This window comes from Mytilus californianus, unplaced genomic scaffold (assembly GCF_021869535.1).
Source record: "Mytilus californianus isolate M0D057914Y unplaced genomic scaffold, xbMytCali1.0.p SCAF_14, whole genome shotgun sequence".
Taxonomy (NCBI): domain Eukaryota; kingdom Metazoa; phylum Mollusca; class Bivalvia; order Mytilida; family Mytilidae; genus Mytilus; species Mytilus californianus.
This window is the reverse complement of record NW_026262626.1, coordinates 18502851-18526748: the sequence shown is the minus strand read 5'-3', so window position 1 is coordinate 18526748 and position 23898 is coordinate 18502851. Positions and strand designations below refer to the sequence as shown.

The following is a 23898-nucleotide window of genomic DNA, read 5'->3' as shown; positions in this document are numbered from 1 at the left end:
CACAGAAATAAATTTCTACTTTATAAAAGTCAGGGCTAGCCCAAATATTCATAAATACTGGATCTAGATAGGGTTAAAAAGTTGAATTCTCTTGCAAAACTGATACCTGATCTTAATTTTTTCATATACATTTAAAAGAATTTGAAAGTATTCTCAATGTAAATTCTTTATAATTTGAAACAAAAGGAAATTGGTTTGCAATCTGTGTATAATTAAACTTAATATAACAATAAATTATGTCTCATTGATTCCATACAGGTTCTACTGGATGGACTCAAATTGTTAAAAAAGCCTAAACCAATGGGTAATTATTTAAATGGTTAATCATGAACTTGCGAATAAATAACAACAGGAAAGATTCGATCTCATTTTTTTTTCTTCTATTTAAAGAAAAAATAACTAGGCATAAAAGTATTTCAGGACAGTTGTTAAGTGCTAACTTAAAGTCAATAATTAATTTTTAGAACACAAGTAAGTCACACTTCATGTAATTATGAAAATGCTTTGAATACCAGTCTGAAAGAGATTGTTGAAAAGTTAAAAGGACAAGACTTTTGTTTCCATTGTACATGTAATATTTGCATTTATTTTTGCAGAATTCCTTCATCACAAAAAAAAAAAAAGGAATTAATATTGTCAATGAATGATTTTTCCAGTCATCTTAAATTCAAGGTTGTGTACGACAGTCTTGAATTTTTTACCTTATTGTTCAGTGAGAGTTAAACATTTCAGAATAATTAATCCACAATCAAATTCACAGCTGATCTCGCCATTGCTTTTTCAAACAATCACGCTAAATGTGTGTACATTTTGTTCTCATGCATGTTGACATCGATGTGTAGGACCAAAAAACTACAATGTCAAAAAATGTCTTTCTTTCGGAATTTAGTTCAAACGGGTTTTCATAAGGGGTGACAGTACGTTAGACTTGAAATAATTTATTTTAAATTTAAGAAACGTATGATGTTTTTGTTGGAAGATTATATATGATATTAGTTTATCTATGAAAAAAGGGTAAAAACTACTTTAGTAACTAATTTCGCGTAATTTTTTAACATATTTGTTCAAGGACGGCCAATACGGGTTCTTTAATAATAAGACACATGCTTACAAGATAGAAAGACATCTATTTCTGACTCCAATGGCAAGTAAGAAATTGAAAATAGAAAATTTTCCAAATTGCCGCCAATTAACGCAATTTCAGAATGGCGGGCTTTTATATCAGTCCCATTGTTGTCTTAAGAAAGTATCAACAACAATCGTATCTAAGGGCTTGCTTTACGACTGGAACGCTGTTCCTGAAAGCGTCAACGATATTTTAACTGCTGATATTAAGAAACATGTCGTAAATATTTAACCTGCTGATTTTAAAAATATCGCCGTAAAATTTACCCTGCTGATATTAAAAATATCGCAGTTAATATTTAACCTGATGATATTAAGAATCACGCCGTTAATATTTAACCTGTTGATATTAAAAATCACGCTGTTAGTAATAAAACTGGTTCTATTAAGAATCATACCTTTAATAGTAAACCTGTTTATATAATAAGAATCGCGCCGAACGTTAATATTTAAACTGTTGATTTAAAGGATCACGCCGTTAATATATGACCTGCTGATACTAATAATCGCGCCGATAATATTTAACCTGTTGATATTTAGAATCACGCCGTCAATATTTAGCCTGCTGATATTAAGAATCATGCCGTTAATATCTAACCTGTTGATATTAAGAATCACGCCGTTAATATTTAACCTGCTGATATTAAGAACCACGCCGTCAATATTTAGCCTGCTGATATTAAAATTCACGCCGTTAATATTTAACCTGTTGATATTAAGAATCACGCCGTTAATAATTAACCTGTTTATATTGAGAATCACGCCGTTGGTATTTAACATGCTGATATTAAGAATCACGCCGTTTATATTAAACCTGTTGGTATTAACCCTCTTGCTGCTGGTTTTTTTTCAGTGTTGTATTTCGTGTGCCATAAAATACGACCGATCAACATCTGTGACGTTACATGCCCAACAATGACGTCACGCAATAATGGCCGTTACATTTGGGACACATTGAAGAAAAATATTACACTAGTTTATCTTCTGTCTTTTAATTCAAAGAGATACAGCAATGATGAGAAGCTTGCATAAATTAAACCGGCACAGCCAGTGTGGACACATGTGTCCCTCTGGCAGCAAGAGGGTTAAGTATCACGTCGTCAATATTTCACCAACTGATATTAGAAATATGCCGTTTAAGTTTTACCTGATACTAGTATTTATCGGCATTTTGTACATTTTATAATTGATCTTAGTGCTTAATATTTTTTATGATCATGGATAGGACTTGAAAATCGAAAATAGTAAGCAATGACGTCATTAATCAGTGCAGCAACGTCACGTGATCAAGTCGATCGACATCAACTCATCAATGAAATGCACTTCATTCATACAACCGAACAACTATCCCAACGTTTTGTACGCGTAAAATAGTTTTACTAACTATTCAATTTTACTTCATATTCTCCGCACAAAAAACAGACAGTTTAGACAAATTGCCGATAAAAAGAATAATGGCATTTTATTTTTTGATACTGACCCCATCAGTATCAAAATCAAAAATGCAATTATTCTATATAGATAGTGATGTTTTAGTCAACATACAAACATAGGACCCAATCATCAAAGATGTCGGTCAATGTGGTATTCCCTCAGACTAAATATATCCTATTTAGGAAGTTTGACGTATGTCACATATTTCGACCAATGGAAAGACTGCAAAATTATGTAACAAATAATCATCTATAGACAAATCCGTTGAAGGAAACGTAATTTGCATAATCGCATTATTATGAAATGCCTGACGTATATTAGACTAATGAAATCTGTTGCATAATAATATTACGGTATAAGAATGTTAATTCCCTGTCGAAGATTAAGTCCTCATCCCTTGGGAAATTAAATTGTCATAGGAGATTTGAATATGGTTTTATATTGTACAAATAAATGAATACATTGATGAATATATTGTTTTGTTGAATATGATTAATACGCGAAATTTGATTGAATTGATTTAAATTAACAGATAAAGTCCTTGTTGAGACATGATTTCATATATTAGATCCAAGCCCATTCAGAAAGATCGATATGATGTACTAGATAACATAAGACAATTCACAGATTGCACAATGATTAATATACAAGGCAATGAATATAAAAAACTACAATACTTGATAAAAAATCAACTTTCTAGGTTATTTACATATGGTTTATAAAGACCCGGGAATTTAAGTAATTCAATTTTTCTCACTTAAATTTTACAGCGAGTATATTTTTTTCTCGCTTGAAACTCAATAATCAAGATAGATGGGATTTTTTTATAATGGAAAATACGTGTACACTAAATCTTTTGTGACAACTTAATCCTTTCTGGTATCGTTTGAGATTTCTGCTTCAAATTTTATCTTTTTATTACAAATTTATCGCTTCAACGATATTATTACACCATAATGTCGATATTTATCTAATTGTGCATAAAGAAATAATACGAGAAGAACATAGCATCTTCCAATGAAGGAAAATAAGAAAAATTAAAATTAAAGTAAATAAAAATAAAAAAACAACCTACAATCTCGCAGTATTTCGTTGTGAATGAAATGTGTCAAGATGATCCTAGCTTCTAATACACAGAACGAATGATGTGTTTTTTGTTTTTTTTAAAATTTAATCCCTTTATTATTTCTTAACAACTTATTCTTTCGACCTGATAAAAAAACAGGATATTTTAGATGCCTTCATTTATTTTCTCAACTTAATCCCTTGAATGTCGTTTAAAAATGCAATTAATCTCGTTTTAACACACGATCATGTATCAATGCTGTCCAAAATAAAGCCATAAGATTTTTTATTGGTGTCGGTAAATATACCCCAAATGATGCCATACATGGAGATATGGGTTGGAAACCACCATCTGTAAAACAATGGACAAGTGCATTTAAACACTGGACAATATGTTAAAATATGAGTCATGATAGAATAAATTTTAAAGCTTTCAAATGGTCAATGGAAAAAGCTAGCGGTATAATTAAGAATTGGAACCATAGAGTTATGGAAATGTTTAAAATTCATAATTTTGAAAGCTATTGTAACTTTGAAACTAATGTATTAAATAATAGTATTATTGTACAAATTAAACCAATAATGTTCGATAAGATAGATTGGAGTAGTAGAGTGTCTACGTATGCTCAAGGTAATAAATTAAGGACATATATTAAGTTATTTAGACATTATTATTGTACTGGTAGTTATCAAAGGTACCAAGATTATAATATAATACGCCAGACGCGCGTTTCGTCTACATAAGACTCATCAGTGACGCTCAGATCAAAATACTGAACCTTACTTGAAATGTAAAATGTCACCTAAATTTAGAAGTGCTTTTGCTAAATTTAGATGTGGAGTTGCTTCCCTGAGAATAGAAACAGATAGATATGAAAGAAAAATAAAAAACGGAAGAACATGTTCTTAATGTAATAATAGTATTAAGATGAGCTACATGTTTTATTAAAATGTCCATTATACGAAAATCTTAGACACATGTTGTTCTATGAAGCTGCAAATTTGAACGTGGATTTTAAAGTTTTATCAGAAATTAATTTTCTTATTCTATACGGTTAAGTTTTTGAATGTGTTTCTAGAACCTACTATAACATTTTTATCAGAAGAAATTGTTTTATATATAATTGCATGTAATAAACACTGGCGTCTGTTTGAAAATGATCCTTCCTTAAAAGAGATTTTTCCATCACCTCCCGTTATGGCTTACCGCAGACCCAAAAACCTCAAAGATATTCTGGTTACATCTTAAGTATCTAAACAAGAGATATCGACAATAGGAGGTTATAAACCATGCGGAAGGGGCAATTGAAAGTGCTGCAAAGTCGCCAACATTGAAACCCAATTCGTCAGCACAGTCACAAAGAATAAATACAATATATTTATAACATCAAATTGCAAAATGCAAAATTGTATTCATGTTATAACATGTGGAACTTGCAAGATGCAATATGATGGTGAAACATAAACATCATTCAACATCCGACTGAATAACCATCGGTCATTTTTACAAAAGAAAGAAACTGCCCAATAACAAGACATCTTTTAAGAGAAGGGCATGATTTTGAAAACGTCAGATTTCAAATCATTGAAAAAAACAAAAATTGGGATACACAAGGAAGACAAAAGAGAGAGAGATTTTGGATGCACCAGTTACAAACTCTTGAACCTGATGGACTCAATGAAAGAGACGAAAAAAAATTTAAAACAAATCACAACCATAATCTTGAAATCATAGAAATTGATTTATAGAAATTAATACAATTTATAGAAATTCATACCATTTATCGAACATCAATAAATATGTTAAACTTTTACTCAAACTTAATGTAGTTGAAGCTACAAACATATATTTTTTATAGAACATCAATAAATATGTTAAACTTTTACTCAAATTTTATGTAGTTCAAGCTACAATAACATTTTTTGTCATGCATCCGATTTCACCTTGAGAGATGCACACGCCTGATGAAGCTAGTTTGTTTAGCGAAATATTGCGTATTTCTATTTAATATCTAATAGAACTTTTTAATGTATTAATTAGCGTGTTTAAGTTATATTCTTATAATATGTACATTATCGAATTGTATTTTGATGTATTTGTACAGTCTCTCATGAATCTTATAAGATTGGCACATACGATGTTAATGTAAAGTTTTTTGTTATACATGTATGTTTTATGTTACTGTATTCTGTAAATTTATGTAATTGTATGTGGTGAGACTATAATAAAATATTGAATCTTGAATCTTTAACAACTTAATAGTTCGACCTGATGACAACAGGATTTTTCGATCTTTAGAAAATAATTTACAACTTAATCCCTTGAATGTCGTTTAATATCTTTATTTTAACCCGATACCATGTACTATACGTTTTTGAAAAATTTAAATTTAAGAAAATGACATGTCTGTCGATGTTTCTTTAAATCTTGCTTGTTTGTATTTTTTCTCGCAAACGTACACTGACATTTTTTTCCAAATGACGTGATGTGACGTGAAGGTCATAGTCACTCTTGGTCTCGAAGAAAAAGTCAGTATTTGCAAAAGTCTTTTCTGTTGAAACGTTTGTTGCATTTCAAACACGTAACCATGTTGTTGCCGTTGATAAAATCATTGTGTCTTTGAAGGTCATTCTTCATGGTAAACGTTTTACCGCAAATGAGACATTGGTGCCCTGTTTTAAAGAAAATAAATATATCATCTCGGTATTACAGCGTGCTGACTTTTCGACTATTTGTTGTAAACAAGATTATACAGGGTGTGCCTTTCTTTATATATTTATAAAATTCAATATTTTCATAGGTACATGTACATAAATGACACAGTGTACTACTAAACGTATGTCATCGTTTCTGACATAATCTGAAAAGGATATGTATTTAGGGGATTATCATCCTCAAACCGTTATATTAATAAATTGCAAACGAAATTTGTTTGACATAGTTACAATCTTTCCGGGACGATGGGGTTCTCGTTAATAATTCAAATAAATTAACAGGTTTCTTGGTTTAATCAAATCAGAGGTTAATCCTAGTTATATAACAAATAATCTTGTCACAAAAAAGGATATTACCTTCATCTTAATTACCATTTGATTTAAATAAATTCGATGTTTAATAAAAATAATCACTTTGTTTCAATTATTGCTATCCCTTTTGCTTGAAAGACTAAGTTATTTTAATTTCGCATATTACATGTAATCATATTCAACAATATATTCATCTATGTATTCATGTATTTGTACAATATTATTAGTTCCATAGTGTGCTAGTGACCTTAATATATATATATATGGGGTCAGTAAATTCCATATGGGTTGAGAGCGTTTCTTCATCTGTTGAAACCTTTAAGATTTTCCCCCAACACCGTGTTGTTTTATGAAGGTAAGTAACACCCCTTATAACCGTGTATTGAAATAAGCCCCGCCTAATAACCTAACACGGAACCCTTCTAACCTAATATGGAATATACACGGTCTCCACGCGGTTGCTTTTAACCAATCAGATTCCCATAAATCTATAGAAAGTAAGATAAAGAACCATATTCAATTCTCCGAACAAGTTTGTACTACTAACATTCACAATTCTTAATCTCCTGCCGCTTTCGCAAACTTTGGGTAATGAAGTTTTGAATACATGTATAAAGGAACAACGACAATGCGTTGTCCTTCAACAAATCATGACTTTTAACGGGATCAGCAAGCAAATTAAACGTCTTTTCAGTCATACCAATCACTGCCCAGTTTAAAAATACTTTATTGAAGCATACCTCAAGGGTTATCATTTTTTCTAACCCACCATTGTTTTCTTAAAATGTCCTGTAACAAGTCAGGAATATGGCAGTTGTAATCAAATAGTCTGTTTCTGTGTATGTTGGCGTATGTTTTGTTGCACTTCAGTGTTTCTGTTGTTCCGTTGTTACACGAATTTGTTTTGTCTCAATCGGTTTTATACTTTTGTACAGCGGTATACTACTGTTGCCTTTATTTATCATAGTAATGAAACTCTCTGTAATTGCGTTAATCATTCAAAATTTTTCACAATCATTATTATAATAATTAATAATCCGGTATATTTAGAAATAAAAAAATGTGTATGTCTACTGTGAAAGTATGTAACCAACCGCCTTGGTAACTTTAGTGGTAGCGAACACATTTTAAGTAGCTTTTCAAATGTAATGCTGTAATTAAAACTTCATAGATTTTCTTTGTTTTAATTATCATTATCATTTGTTAGAATTCACGCACAGGCTGTTAGTGTTAACGACGAGGCATATATCGTCTGAATACTTAAGGAGAACAGTATGTGCTGACGTTAACCACACACATGCTGTCTGAATATTAAAAGAGAACAGTTTGTGCTGACGTAAACCGAACCACACGTTGTGCATGTACCAAGTCGAATTATCTGAATAGTGTGTTTTTCGTTGTTGAGTTTCTCTTTAGAAACTTTTTTTCTTTGGAGGAGTTGGCTGTTGGTGGTTCGTGTAATGACCTCGGATGTCTATTGGTAGAGGAAAGTTAACGCATTATTACGCAGCCACGTCATGTCAGAATGGGGCCGTTAAACCTGATGCCTCGTGTAGATAGAATGATACACTCTCTGCACATTAAGAACCCTTGCAACAACTCTTTAAGGGATCCAAAGGTAGCCTGTTAAATTTCTGTTCCTATCAAATATATCCTCAATTTCCAACGGCAGTCGAAATGTCAGGCTCTTCATCCCAATCTACCCCTATTACAGGATTGTTACCGGCAATCATGAAGATGCAATCATTAGAAAAGTGTGTCTTTTATATATGGAGTATGGAGTTCAACTTTTAGGAACAATTTCAAAAAATCGTGTTGTGTGTTCACATGTTTATTCGTATTCCAAAAAAAGGAAATTCGCTATTATAGCATTATCATTATAAAACACAGTTTGTCGTCACATTTAAGATTTCATAAAAAAAAAATGTTTTTACAAAAATAACGTTCTCCATGGTAAATTTATAAAAGGGGAGGTCAATAAAACCTGACAACATCAAACTTGAACTATATCAACCAACGGAACGAATGTAGAACAACTGTCATGTTCCTGACCTGGTATAGGCATTTTCTAACAAAAATGGTGGATTAAACCTAATTCCATAGGTAGCTAAACCTCCCACTTGAAAGACTGTTGTTTATAGTTCCGTTATATGGACAAAATTTGATGATCAACCGAAATAAATATAGTCTTGCTATGAAAACAACGAAAACCCTTTACTTCTGTTTTACTGCTGTAATACATTTGTAATATACACGATCGAATTTAGTCGATCAACTTGTTTTTATTACCATGAACTCTTACGGCATATTTTTTTTTTGAAAACGCAATGGACAACATAAATTGTAAATTTACCAAATAACTAATTGTTGTTGTTTTCAAATATATGAATACCCCCAAAAAATTGCTTAATTCTAATTATCTGTCAACATGAAAAATATTCAATTTATATTCGAAACCAGCTAATAATATTGTTAATCCAGCTTGACCATTGTCAGGCAACGTAAAGAAAAAACTTAAGTATATCCCCTCAAATTTTCAGATAACAGAAAGTGCATGGGTGTCTAACAGATAAGGAAAAGGCCCGCACGCTACACCCATCACTGATAAGCTGTTAATTAAATATCATTCAGTCATTCTGTTCAGCAGTACTTGAGACTGAGACTTGAGAACGTATGACGATTGGGATATACTTTAGGTAACATACTGTTCTAAAAATAAATCATTTGAAAAATGATCACTGCATTGATACATGAAGTTCATTTTAATGTCTTATAAATAACGTGGGGGTTTTTGACAGAGTATCTTCTCGAATGTTCCGAATGACGTGATATACTTCTAGAGGATTCCCATTGTTTGTAAATAAGTCATCGATTACCTTTTTTAGTAAACATTATATCATAGATCCTTAACGGAACAGGTTCTAGATCTTTCTGGAAATATACTTATAGTGGTAAGCCTTATCAAAAATCGACAATTTACACCAATGCCATTTTTGTCTAAAAAATAAATGTTTAGTTGACCTTTAAATGTTTATGTCATTCAAGATACACCATACACAGTTCAAGATTCATATTATACAATTCGTGATAACGATTTAAATTCGTGATTTCGAATTCAAATATATATTTTGGGAGGTCCTAAATGGGCTTCCGTAGTGAGTGCCACAATCATGCAAAAAAAAACAACATTCATTAATTATTGTTATGTTATAAATCAGGCTACTGGTTGCTTCAAATGTCGGTACCGTTTATAGCTGTCAATACGATATGAGTTTTGCTCATTGCTGAAGGACGTACGGTGACCTATAGCTGTTAACATTAACATTTGGAATCCGTTGGATAGTTGTCTCATTGGCAATCATATCACGTTAGTTGTATTTTTATAAATAAATTTATATTAGAAAAGAACATCTTACTCTTAAGTCAGTGGATGTTAACTGTATGAACTGTACATGTACAATGTATTAGCGATTTTGCGATTACTGGTTAAGGTAAATGGACCGACATATTGTTTCCGCTTCTATTTTTAGTTCTACTTCATTCACTGGAAATAAATTGTAAGCTAATCTTAAGAATTTGTGTGAAACGGGACATTTAAAATTGTGTTTGACCTCAATCTTAAATAAACGAAACTCTTTGTCAATATTTCAAAACTTGCTTATCAAAAAAAAAAAATAGTTATAATATTCGAAATTAACTGTCTGTCAACTTTGGTTTTGATATGAGTGCATTCATTTGATCAAAAATGTGTTCTTGATGGCCCAGGAAATTAATTTTTTTTACTTACAGCTTACAAAAATGTCGAGTTTCCCCTCGGTCACAATATCATGACGAAAATGTTATTTATGCTATGCTTCACCTTATAAGACAAGGGTATTATAAAGAAGTACAGTACTAAAACACTACAGAAAATGATATCACTAATTGAATCTTTTAAATAAAAATATTTTGCAGTATATTTTCCAAGGCACATAAACTGCGTAAAAGCAATCGAGTTAATGTATTGCTCACTGCACAAATATGCTCACATACATGTATAGTAAAATAAAGGACAATGTCTCATTAAATATTGTTTTGGAAATTTTAAAAGATGTGTTTCCTCTGTGCACGTTTTACAATAAGATATGTTAATTAAATTGCCATTTTTTAAAGGGCAAGAACAATCTCAAGTAATATCATTAAAAGTCACAATAGGCTCATTGCATCAGTTCAGTTTACTTTTACAAAAGAAACAATCGCACACATTCATTTTTACTTCTTTATACAAACAAATTGGTGACAAAGTACAGGTTTTTTAATTAGAAAATAAGTATAGCTAGCACACAGCCTTATCACAGGTTAGGAAAGCATGCATATGACATGCATACATTCTTTCATTGCAAGAGAAAGATAAATATCTCCGTCAAATTCGGATTTTCATAGGCAACATACATGTTCATAACCCCCTTCCACACAAAAAATAAAATAAAAACAGTAATCCATATCCATACAAATTGTAGAAATTCTAACGACTTTTGCTTTTCGTTTCGAATTAATCATGTAAATATAAGCTGTTTAATTTGTTCTAAATATGACATGTTTGAAGGCAATCGTTTTACCTTAAAGATTACACTTTGTAGTTTAGATCTTTGACAAAAAAAGCTTTAGTTGTTGAGTGTTGTTTAGTGTAGGTTACCCAAAGTAAAGTTGCATATATTAAAATTCGGAATGTTTTTTGGAAATTGTGACAACAACCCGACTAAAGAGAAAAAACAACCAAAGGCCACCTTCAGCTGGCCCCTATACAAAAATGTGTACTAGTTCAGTGATAATGGACGTCATACTTTACTCCAAAACATATCAATGAACTAAAATTAAAAATCATACAAGAAACATAAAGGCAAGAGGCTCCTTGGGTTAAACATTTTTTGTGATATCTCAACACTCCCCCTATAATTGTAGCCAATGTTAAAACATTGAAAGCATGTTCGGAACGATATATAAACATTGGCTTGCTAATTAAGTCTACACATTAACATGTTCTGCCAAAAAAATGCAAGTTTCATAAAAACACGAACTATAGTAGTAGTTGAATATTCCTTATAACAGAGTTATTCCCGACCAGGAACTTCAGTAAATATTTACCGGAATTATGGTTTATTTTGTTTATCATATCTTTTTAATAAATCAATAATTATGAAATAAATTGCATAATAGTCCTCTTTCTTTAAATAATTTAGTATATCATGTAGTAACCTTTGTTTCTGTACTTTTCTTAATGTAAAATTCATAAAGATGTCAAGTAACTTGTTTTCTCTAGCATATCTGAAATAAAGAAAAGCCAAAATTCTATCCGTATCTTTAATAACAGCTGCAGTAGGTATGTCTCTATTATAATTTCTCGATTCCAACTATTCACACTGACAGACTGTCAAAATAAGACTGTTGGAAATGAGAAAAATTCGCGTTTTAAAAAACCCAGCAATATCTCTTAATGTGTCACTTGTTACTTTATAAACTACATAAACTATTTAACTTCTATTAAACAATTTTTAAGTATAAAATATATCTGGTTTCTTTGAAAAATTTCACCAAAATTTGTACATCTACCCACTTCCACATCGACAAAAATAAGTGTATCTAACCGGAAGTGCACATTCGTGAAGTCAACTTTCGAATACACGAAGGAAATCAGAACAGGTGATTGTAAACACTGACTGGTGCAGTACACAAACGATGTGTAAGAAACTGAATCTTTGGCATGCTCAACAGTCGGGACTCATCCAATCAATTTGATCTATATACTTTTCTGGCTTTTGGGACAACAATCCTTTGATTTGAAATAGCTAACAAGACATTTTTAAACTTCTCTTATGAAGATGAACTCAGACACTGGAAATAACACTCGAAGAACGAAAATGATTTACAATGAAATATAAATGAAACATAATTATAAAATTTTTAGGAACATTTTTGTACAAGCGACTCATTTCACAAATAATCTTACTACTTAAAATACTCTTTAAATCGTGAACATTTCAGTATGAAGTGTTAATTTCTATCGTAGATACTTCGCGAAACGAATCCCTGGTATCTGGTATAGTCCAAATAATTCTTATATCTTGAAGGGCAAATTTGGTCTTACTCTGCCGTCACATCATACTAAAATAGCCTTACAAGACATCACAATTTTTCAGACTTATGTTAAGACATCGTGTCCTTTTTAGGAAGTATATTATATTCAGGAGGTCAACGAATTGATAAATAAAAATCCTGTATCAATAATCCGGTGCTTCTTATTCATCGTTAAATAGTATTGCACAACTTGATTGAGGTTCTATTGTGTTTATAAAACTCCGTCACATATACTCAAAATTCTATATGAAAATTTAGGATTCGAAATAAATTAAGAGAAAATTGACGAAGGTAAATGTTTGTTTTCCATTTTGTTATGATATAAGTTAGCTATGATAGTAAAAAGATATTGATTTCGTCAATTGCTGATTTTTTACATCTTATGCATCTGTTAAAATTCATTCTTTCGTCCGGGTACAAACTACAACTGAAGAAATTGAACAAACTCTTGCATCTTGCTGCCCACTGCATTACTTTTACTTCAAATTGTAGATTTATACTTCATAATTACCTTTTATTCATCATATTAATGTTGAGTATTTTTTGTATTTGCAAAAGTATGAATTATTCGAAATACTAATGATTTTCTTATCCCATGCATAGATTACCTTAGCCGTATTTGGCACAACTTTTTAGAAATTGACCCTCAATGCTCTTCAACGTTATACTTGTTTGGATTTCTAACTATTTAGATCTGAGCGTCACTGATGAGTCTTATGAAAATGAAACGCGAATCTGGCGAATCAAGTTGTAAGCCTGGTATCAAATTGTAAACCTGGTACATCAACCCAGTGGTCAAATAGTTATCTAAGGTAACAGGCTTATAATTTAATATGCCAGACGCGCGTTTCGTCTACATAAGACAAATCAGTTACGCTCAGATTAAAACAGCTATAAAGCCAAACAAGTTGAAGAGCATTGAGAACCAAACAGTTGTGACAAATACTGCTAAGGTTATCTATGCCTGGGATAAGAAGATCCTTAGTATTTCGAAAAATTCATACTTTTGTAAGCAGAAAATGATAAAAATTACCGTATAATTAATATTCATGTCAACACCGAAATGCCGACTACTGGGCTGGTGATACCGTCGTGGACGAAACGTCCACCAGCAGGGTATAGACCACAAAGGTACAAGGCTAATAATATAATACGCCGTTTTCAAGCAATTCCAAAGCGCAATGTATATTCGAGATTTGCTTCGTGTATTTATATTCAAAAATATTTATTTTGACATATTCCCAACTCACTTCCATGGTTTCATTCAAAAGCTTTTACCAAAACTTATATATATATATATATATATATATATATATTTATATATATATATATATATATATATATATATATATATTTATATATATATATATATATATATATATATACCATCCCCCTTCCCCTCCACCCCGAACCACAAAAAAAATGTTTTTATAACCGGCAGTGCATATACACAATGTCAAGCTTTGAGTACACCTCGACGGAAGACAGAACAGGTGATTGTAAATACTGACTGATGGAACAACACATTGTAAGAAGATTAATGTTTGCCATGCTCAATAGTTATAGATTCGCCAAATCAAGCTAGCAAGACATCTTGAACTTCCCTAATTATGATAAACACAAATATTGAAATAGCAATTTAAGAACAAAAATAACAATGACACATATAAAATGTTTTGTAACATAAAACAAGCGACTCATTTCATAAATAGTCTTACTAGTTAAATCATGAACGTTACAGTATAACTTATCAATTTGCGTTGTATTTGTGCGAAATGAGCCTCTGATGTCTAGTAACGTTAAGTCAAAATGATTCAAATTTCTGGTAAAATTTGGTGGGCTTTTTCTTATGTTTTGCGTTGTAACCACTTCAAAATAAAATACACTTAATAGACGTCATAATTTTTCAGAGTTATGTCTAGACGTTATGTCCTTTCCAGGATGTATATTATATTTAGTATCGGTAGTCATCGAATTGATAATAAAAACATTCTGTACTAAAAACCGGTGTTTCTTACTAGTTGTGCTTTACTAGTTGGTATTTTATTGTGTTGATTAAACTCCGTCACACATACTCCATACTCAAAATTCGATATTAAAATTTTGGATTCATGATAAATGAGGAAAAAATTGAAGAAAGTATGTATGTGTGTTAACTTTGTTTCAATATAAGCTAGATGTAATAATAACAACATATTGAATTGTCAATTGTAGATATTATACATTTTAGGCACCTGTTAAAATTTATTCTTTTGAACATTACAATCTTGAACTGAACATATTGTACAGACTCAATCTTGCATCTTGTTGAACACTGCCGTATGTTTACTTCTGGGTGCTGTTTAGTAATATTATATTCATCGTTTCCCCTTTTTATAAATGCTGAGTAGTTTTTGTCAAACGTCGTAGGTGTTACTTCAACCATGATGAATTGCAGAAGAGTTCGGAAATCAGTAGGTTTGTGCAAACGAAAAATTAGTCAAATTTGTCCTAACCAACTATTTAGATATAAGAAGATGTGGTATGAGTGCCAATGAGACAACTCTCCATCCAAGTCAAAATTTATAAAAGTAAACCATTATACGTCACAGTACGGTCTTCAACACGGAGCCTTGGCTCACACCGAACAGTAAGCTATAAAGGGCCCCAAACATTACTAGTGTAAAACCATTCACACGGGAAAAACCAACGGTCTAATCTATATAAAAAACGAGAAACGAGAAACACTTATGAACCACATCAACAAACGACAACTACTGAACATCAGATTCCTGACTTAGGACAGGTGCAAACGAATGCAGCGGGTTTAAACGTTTTAATGGTACCAAACCTTCACCCTTTTTCTGAATCAATAGTGTAACATCCCAACATAGAAAGACACACTATAAAATATCAACTGAAATAGCTTAACTCAATCAAAGGACATATTAACACCATTGAACATACACTAAACATGCAGAACTTGTAGCTAGACAAATAGAACAGTGGCAATATTTTCAATTATATTTTTCTTTAAAAGGTAAAAGTTATTTTTAAATACTTCGTTTTTTTGTGTAGGGGACATACGTATACAATGGCTTATAAAAGGATATCAAAGGAATAAAATAACATATCCATACAGATAGAAATTCAAACGATTTTTGCTTTTGTTCCGAATAAACTTTTGAATTTTTGTTTTTAATTGTTTTAACCTTTAACTTTGCTATTTGTCGTCCAGACCTTCGCTGATAGAAGCTTAACGTCCTGTGACAGATGAAATATTACGGAATATTTAAATGTTCCTTATTTCACAGTCTTACACGACCAAAACCTTTACAAATCTACAGTTCATATTTTGATTTGAATTCCGGATGATAATTTTTTTTTAATCATATCTATTTTATGATATTGATAATAATTGCAATATATCTTGAAGTATGCAAGCAGCCATTATTGTATGATAGTCCTCTCTCTTTTAATGAATCTATATAAATTGAGTAACCTTTTTTGTGCACTTTTCTTACAGTGCATTTCATAGAGCTGCCAGTACTTTTTTTCTCTTTGAATATCTGAACTAAATAAAACCCAATATCATTGATTGTACTGTAAACATACACAAATGCACTTTAACACACACAGATTACTTACTAAAACGGAAACAAGATTATATCTAGTGTGTGCAGTCAAATAATTGATCGATAAAAGTATCACAAATAAAGTTAAATGCGCCTTAATCATCGTTAAAAAGTGTTGCACAACTTAGTTTCGGTTTTATTGTGTTTCAAAATTCGTCACACATTGTTGTCAATATAAAGGAAATTCATTCGACTGTCATACAAGTGAGATGTTTAGCTTGCTACAAACCCAGGTCTAATCCACAATTTTCTACATAAGAAAATGACTTTAACAAGTCAAGAATATGACAGTTGTTATCTATTCTTTTATGTGTATGCGATTTACATTTTGCCATTTGATTAGGAACTTTCCGTGTTGAATTTCGAGTCGCATGTTGGATATAAAAAGAACCAACAAAGAATAAATAATTTATCAACAAATTATGATGCATTATACCAGAACGATAACTAAAAACACCAAATCGTGCTATGGATGAATATAAAAACAAAACCCTGAAAGTCTACAGCTGTTAATTTTTCCAGTTTGTGGCCGGCTCGAAATTGAAATACAAATTTATTGACAAAAACAGCATGATGGAAGTAGTAATAAAAAATAAGAATCCCTCGGTTTTCAAATGTTTAGCATTGAGCGTTCCTGATGAAGGTAAATCCAGAAAAGCGCTGCAGACGCATGAAATTATTAAACGTGTTGTTTTCAATTTTTTTTCAGACAATTTCAATTCCTCATATGACTGTTTCAAACACACCTAAGATGCCAAGTTGTACTTTCAACCCCTTATTTTTACGTATTTAGAAAAGACCTCTCAGAAACAAAATAAAATGAGTATCCGAAATATATATCATGAGCCAATCGGAAACTCTGAGAAATAACTGTTGATACCCCTCATAAAAAGCCCGCCTCATTTGAGATAATAAATAGAATTTTCGAATAATTAAATAATACAATAACTCATAAGATACGTACCAGACTTATAATTTAGTTCGCCAGACGCGTGTTTAGTCTTCATAAGACTTTGAAACTGATCTAAAATCAAAACAATTGATTAATCTGATATAAAGATAGGGCAGTCTATTCCTGGGGTAAGAAAAACCTGAGTGTTTCAAATATCTAAACATTTTATAAGCAGTAAGTATACAGCATATCAACATATCAATTATATTCGTGGCAATAAAAAAGTGCTGACTAATGAGCTGGTGATACTATCATGCACAGTAATATTCATTGATCATACGGTCTACCTTGATGAGTTTTGGTCATTGTTGAAGGCCGTATAGTGATCCATAGTTGCTTATATCAAAGAAATTTGGACTCCCAGTGCATATTTGTCTCATTAGCAGTCATATTACATATTATGTTCATACTGAATTGTAGTCAATTGTATTTTTACACATTTCTTCATATTAGAAAAAATAGCAACTAATTATGACGTCATTGGATGTGAACAATGCGACTTGTACATGTATCAGCAGTGAATGGTAAGGCAAATGACCGAAATATTGTGTCCGCTTCAATTTTTAGATCTACTTTATTTATTGATACATTCAATACTAATCTGTTAAAAAACTACAGTTAAGGTGGTTGGTGGCCTCAATTGAAATACTTCAAATTCTTTAACAGTTAAAAAAAGACTTGCTTATCACAACAAAAAATAAAAGTAAATAAAAAAAAAACCGAATGACTGCTAATTCAGTTGCTCATATGGAGTGCACTTTCTTATTGGCATTTCAAATCACAGTACATGTACCGATTTAGTATTATTTTTTAAAAGAGAAGAATCAATCGAGCATGTTCCATTTTTTATATAAACAACAAATGAGTGACTAAGTAAAGTACTTTATTTTAAAACTTAAAATATTAGTGGAGCTTACAAACAGTCTTGCCTCGGGTTTAGGAAATGTGCAATATGTCATTAATACACTGGTTTGTTTGATGCCAAAAATAAATATCTCTGTTAAACACATTTTTAAAGGGGACATACAGAAATTTGTTATCTCTTTGCATTTCCGAACTGAAGAAAATACAAATCATTTCAGTATTTGCAATTGTGCCTGTGAACTGTCGCTTTTGCAATTTCTTGATTACAGCTAATCATCGACTGTCTCGGAGTCGACGGTTGGAAATGCGAAAATTCGCGGTTTCTTGAGAAGCAGTAATAATCTAAAACATCAATACCAATCACTTGTTTATTATATACTACAAAGCATTTCTCACTTCAAGAAATAAATTCAAAGTAGTAAACATATTTGGTTTCATTTAAAAGCTTTTACCAAAACGTATACATTTACCGTACACATAGATCAAATATATCACAAGTTTTATGAGTACATAATATGCAGGTGGTGTACATATATTGCGTCTTGAAAACAGAAAAACTCACGTGCACTACTTATAAAATTGAATCCTTTAGTTTTAATTAAGTTTTTTTGTTTAAACTAGAAGGTTTAACGCATAAAGGAGATGTTTTTATTGACTTTTTATTATATCTCAAATTGACAAATCTAGACTTTTCTATTATTTTATGTTTTATCGATAAAAAAAGAAAATAATAAAGCTTATATTTGTAGACTTTATCCATTAATTTTCTAATCAACATAGGACATTGAGATTCTTCGTATAAATTTAGACATTTCTCTTATGATATTGATACATGTATTTCACATATATGTATTGAAAGCGGTAGAGAGCATTAAAAGTATGTATTTAAAATATGAAGTTCAGAGTTCTCTATTTGGAGTCCGTATTTTCAATCGTTACAGAACAATCAACATGGAAAAAAAAATTAAAAACAAATTACAATTTAGTCGGTACATTTCAGATTTTTTTTTTAAAGTTATTAACAAATATACCAAATAGAAAATACAGAAGTCAATAGAACCTGGTGGGTTTAACCTGGTTGTATAGTTAGCTAAACCTCCAATGTGTTATTCCTTTATATTGACAAAGTGAGAATGAGGCAATGGTCAAAATAAGTTATAAATGTAAAATGAAATTAATTTGTGTATCACTATTCTAATTATCTGTCAAAATAAACAAAATTCTTTCTGTATATTCGGAACCAACTTATAGTACTATTGGATTTATATTTCAGCTAGGCCATAGTCTGGATTTAAAAAATACTGTTTATAGGTGAAGGCCAAATTAACTGCATATATTTGTATCTAAAAGACACATGCCCATTGAATTTAGACAGCGTAAGCAGGAAACATAATATGTATATCCCCACTCGCAATTAAAATTTTTAAATTATAAAAGTGGGTGTCTGACATAGAGTTTTGAAGAATAATAAATAATGGGAACAAAAAAATATAGAATAAAGAATAATAAGGTGCTTAAATATAAAGAATGGAGAATAATAGGCAAAACATATAATGCATAGAGACATAATGCCTTAAAATAAAGAATACAGTCATGAGGACGACCAATCCAGAGTAAGACATTAGATACGGAAAATGCTAATACGTTAGACCCATCACTTATACATGTAATCTGCTAACTCGATATGGGGTCATTCTGTTCAGCAATACTAGAGAGCATGTTACGAACAATTTTAAGTGCATTCAACATTCATAACAGGAAGTATTCTGTGTCCAACTTTGTTGGACAAAAATGAGGAAACTACATCTTATCGTTGTGAAGCGGCTGACCAGGAATCGGATCTGTTATGAATTACCAGAAATAAAGTCTAAACGTATCAAAATACAAGAAAACAGAAAGTTAAACAGTGGCAGATTCAGAAATTTTGATAAGGGAGGAGGCTGACTGACATAAGGAGGAGGCCGCTCCAGTCATGATCCAGTGATTCCCTATATCATCAACCACATTTTCCCCACAAAAGAGGGGGCCCGGCCCCCTGGATCCGCCTATGAAGTAAGTGTGCTCATACCATGACATGAAATAAAGGAAATACCAATTAACCTCATGGGAAATTTATTACTGACTCAGACCAAAGACCATATCCCCTCCCTCTTACAAGTTAAATGGTTGCTCCCTAAAGAACATATACATGTTCGAAACAAAACCTATTCAAATATTATCTTTGCACTATTCATTTAACTAAGATAAAAGTGTCAGTTGTTATGGACTTCCCGATTATCCTTTTTGAAATTGCCTGGTACTTTATATATACATTTTATTAAACAGTGTCTATATATAATAAACCAATGAAAAGTCAGTTAAAAGACAAGGCAAGGGTGTTTGTTAAGTTTATTTTTAAAGTCCTATAATTAACATGTGACAGACTAGTATCTTCTCGAATGTTCCAATCTATGACGTAATAAACTTCTAGAAGATTCACATTGTTTGTAAATAACATGAATACGTCAACGATTGAAACTAATAGTATGTTCTATCCTTAACGAGAAGGTCCTGGATCAATCTTGAAATACACGAAGTGGTAAGCTTCAATATATCAATGTCATTTATGTTTCAAAATTGATCTTAAAATGTTTGTGTCATTCAAGATACACCATAAACAGTTTATAACTATTATTACTGATAATTCCTACCTACTATCATTCATAAATGGACTATTTCATGACACTCTGCCGTGTATTGTTTTCATTACTTGTGTTTTAATTCAGTCCTTTTGTTTTTTCTGATGAATTGTTTCATGTTGTCATGTCGGTACCTCTCATAGCTGTGTATACGGTTTGAAATTTGTGCATTGCTGAAGACTGCACGGTGACCAACATAGTGGATAACATCACGTTTATGAAAACTAAGGTTGATAGATAATTATATTATTGGCAATTATTTCACATCTCATATTCTTATAAATACACTTAGAAAAAGAATATGTAACATTAAAACGACGGGTTTGCCGCAATTGGTTAAGGAAATTAACCTACATATATATTAATGTTTCTGCGTCTATTTTTAGTTAAACTTAAAAATAAAATATTGATATTCATTGATAAATATTATGCTAATCTCTAAAGTACTTGATTAAAAATGGTTCGTTTAAGATTGTGGGTGACCTCAATTTGAATACACGAAACTTTAAATCAATATTTTAAACTTGAATTAATTTTTTCATTTGGAAACTAAAAAAAGGTAAACATCTGTCAATTAAGAAGCTGGTAGGGATGTGATTCACATATCTTTCTAGATTGATTAGAAATTAAGGATTTCATGGTCATATGCACCTTTTTGATAAAGTCATCTGTTCCTAACTTTGATACTGTCTTGAATTAATTAAAGGTTCGAGTTTGCACACAGTCTTTTCGGTAAGAAAAATGACATATATACAATCTTTGATTGAAAGCCAAAACTAAAAATATGAAATTCGGGTTTTGGATAGGGGACATACTTGTACATGTACTTTACCCAAAAAAGTAAATCCATAACAATAATACTCATTCTAACTTGTTGATGGTTTCGAAATTATATAGTCTATTTAATTTGTTCTAAAATTGTTTGGAATTGCTTACTTTTTGTCGTTTAAATCTTCGATGGTAGATGCTTTGCTTGATTTATTGTTTGTTGCTTAACGTTCAGTTGCTAGCTTTTCGGGCATATTCAGCACGATGTAGAAGCTTTGTCTTGCCTAATGAGTCGACTAAACATTTACAATGTCTTCCCAAAATTTCACGTCTTATTAAAGACAAAAAACAAAAACTCACTAAAACGCGAACAACATTGTATTTAGAGTGTGTAGTTAAATAAAGTATACAAAACAAAATCTTATGCATTTGATTCATCGTTTTATAGTATTGAACAACTTTGTTTCGGTTTATTGTTTAAAAATAACTTCGTCACACATACTGAACTTTCTATAATAAGATTTACGGTTCATGATATCATTGTAAATAACCTCCTCGAGAATCATACACAATCTCATGGTCGTTATAACCGGAAGTGCACATATGTCAAGTCAACTACGAGAAAAGGGAAACAGGTGTTTGTTGTGTTATTTTTTAGTTGGTATAAGTAATTTAGATAAATAAGAAAGTATTTACAATTGCAAATGTTTTTATATCCTATGCATCTGTTAAAATTTATTTTTTGAGCGTGTTCAGATTAGAACTGACTAGTTTAGTATGGGTTCTAGTCATTGTTGAAGGCGGTATATACTTCATTTCCCCTTTAAATTCATGCTGAGCAATTTTTATTAAATTTGTATTACCACAACTATAATGACTATCAGAAGAGTTCTGGAATTTTAAGGTTTGTGCACACGAAAAATTGGTCTTAACGTACAACATTGTGTGCAAGTATACAGGTTGTCTATAAGAACCATATGACGTTTACAGTTATTGTTTCTCTTTGTTTGTATGTAAGCTTTTTAAGGTTAAGAGGTTGATGTGGACAAATGTGTTGTGTGGTTATGTTAGAGATAACTTTTATTTAAGAATCAAATGCTTCTTTGATAATTATGATCATTTCATTGTGTTAAAGCGTTAACTGAATCAGATGTTGTTAAAAGCGTGGAAGCATTTCATATAAAAACAACGTCCGCATGATCAACGCTTTTACAACCTTGAACAACTAGTTGTTTAGAAATAATATCACGGTGACCAATACTCTATTATTATTTTTTTTGGTTTAAAGCATGATTTAAATAATGTAAACAAACTTAATTGAGCGGATACGTCTATTTCCCTTTTAAGCCTATTATGAAGCACAATATATATATTGGAAATTTATATACACAAATATTTAGTTTGACGTATTCCTGACTGTTGTATGTTTGCATTTTTTCTATGAGCGAAAGTCGCAAAAAAATACGTAGCCCGTGAATTTAAGACAAGTTGTTAACAATATGATATAGACAAAAATAGCAACGTATATAAAAAAAAAAAACTGAATTCAGGCACTTGCCAAATCATAAAGCAACTGCTCAAAGGTTTACCGTTTTCTGTTCGTAATCAGAATTATGTTCGGCCTCTTCAATGCTGATCAATGTCTCACTACTCACTGCAAGTTGAAGACACCTGTTATGTGTATTTCTCAGCTATATGTAGGTGGTGTGAATAACGTTTCGTTTCTGCTATGAAAAAAATACATGCAAATCTGGAATCAATTTAACAAAAACCAAGCTGTAACTAAAAAAGAAAATTTCAAAACTGGTCGGGTTGTTGTTCCTATCAAACGTTCTCTGTTTCCATTCTCAATAATTTTCACTAGATAAATCGCGAGTCTGAAATTAACATAATCAATTATTGTTCAGACTTTTCAGTTATTGTTAGGATCATTTGAGATTAAGCTACATTTATTGTTATATCAATAAAGAAAACTAAATGGTTGTCTTGAACTTGCAGTGTGGTTAGAGTTTCTGCTTCATCCTGAAGGTCCTACTTTGATTTTTAATAACAGTTAACACTTAAATTGGCAAATCTCCAAACATTGCTCAATGCATATTACTAGTAATTGTACTGAAAGGGGATTTTGTTTTAATAACAGTGCCTATTTTCACTTGTAGCATAAACTGTAATTCCTTCTAATAAATATAATGACTGAATTAGACTTATGGATATGGAAGTTTAAAGTGTAAATCGTTTTGAATCGATGTGAACAAAC

General features: G+C 31.2%; 1 protein-coding gene and 1 long non-coding RNA gene across 4 annotated transcripts in view; one reads left to right on the top strand and one right to left on the bottom strand.

The window, feature by feature from the left end:
* Positions 1–23898, top strand: part of LOC127724328 (E3 ubiquitin-protein ligase XIAP-like) — a 50262-nt gene that overhangs the window by 20891 nt on the left and 5473 nt on the right. The window contains exon 1 of one of the 3 annotated variants that reach the window (XM_052231263.1): positions 9540–9602. The exons of 1 other annotated variant lie outside the window; for it this stretch is intronic. The gene's annotated coding sequence lies outside the window, so the exon portion shown is untranslated. Of the gene's footprint in view, positions 1–9539; positions 9603–20609; positions 20774–23898 lie in introns of those variants that run through there. One more of the 3 variants, XM_052231262.1, reaches the window with a different exon arrangement.
* On the bottom strand, positions 10896–18609 carry LOC127724330 (uncharacterized). Its single transcript, XR_007992450.1, has 2 exons — positions 17344–18609; positions 10896–11955 (listed from the first exon to the last, which is right to left on the bottom strand). It is a non-coding gene; the product is annotated as an uncharacterized LOC127724330 (long non-coding RNA).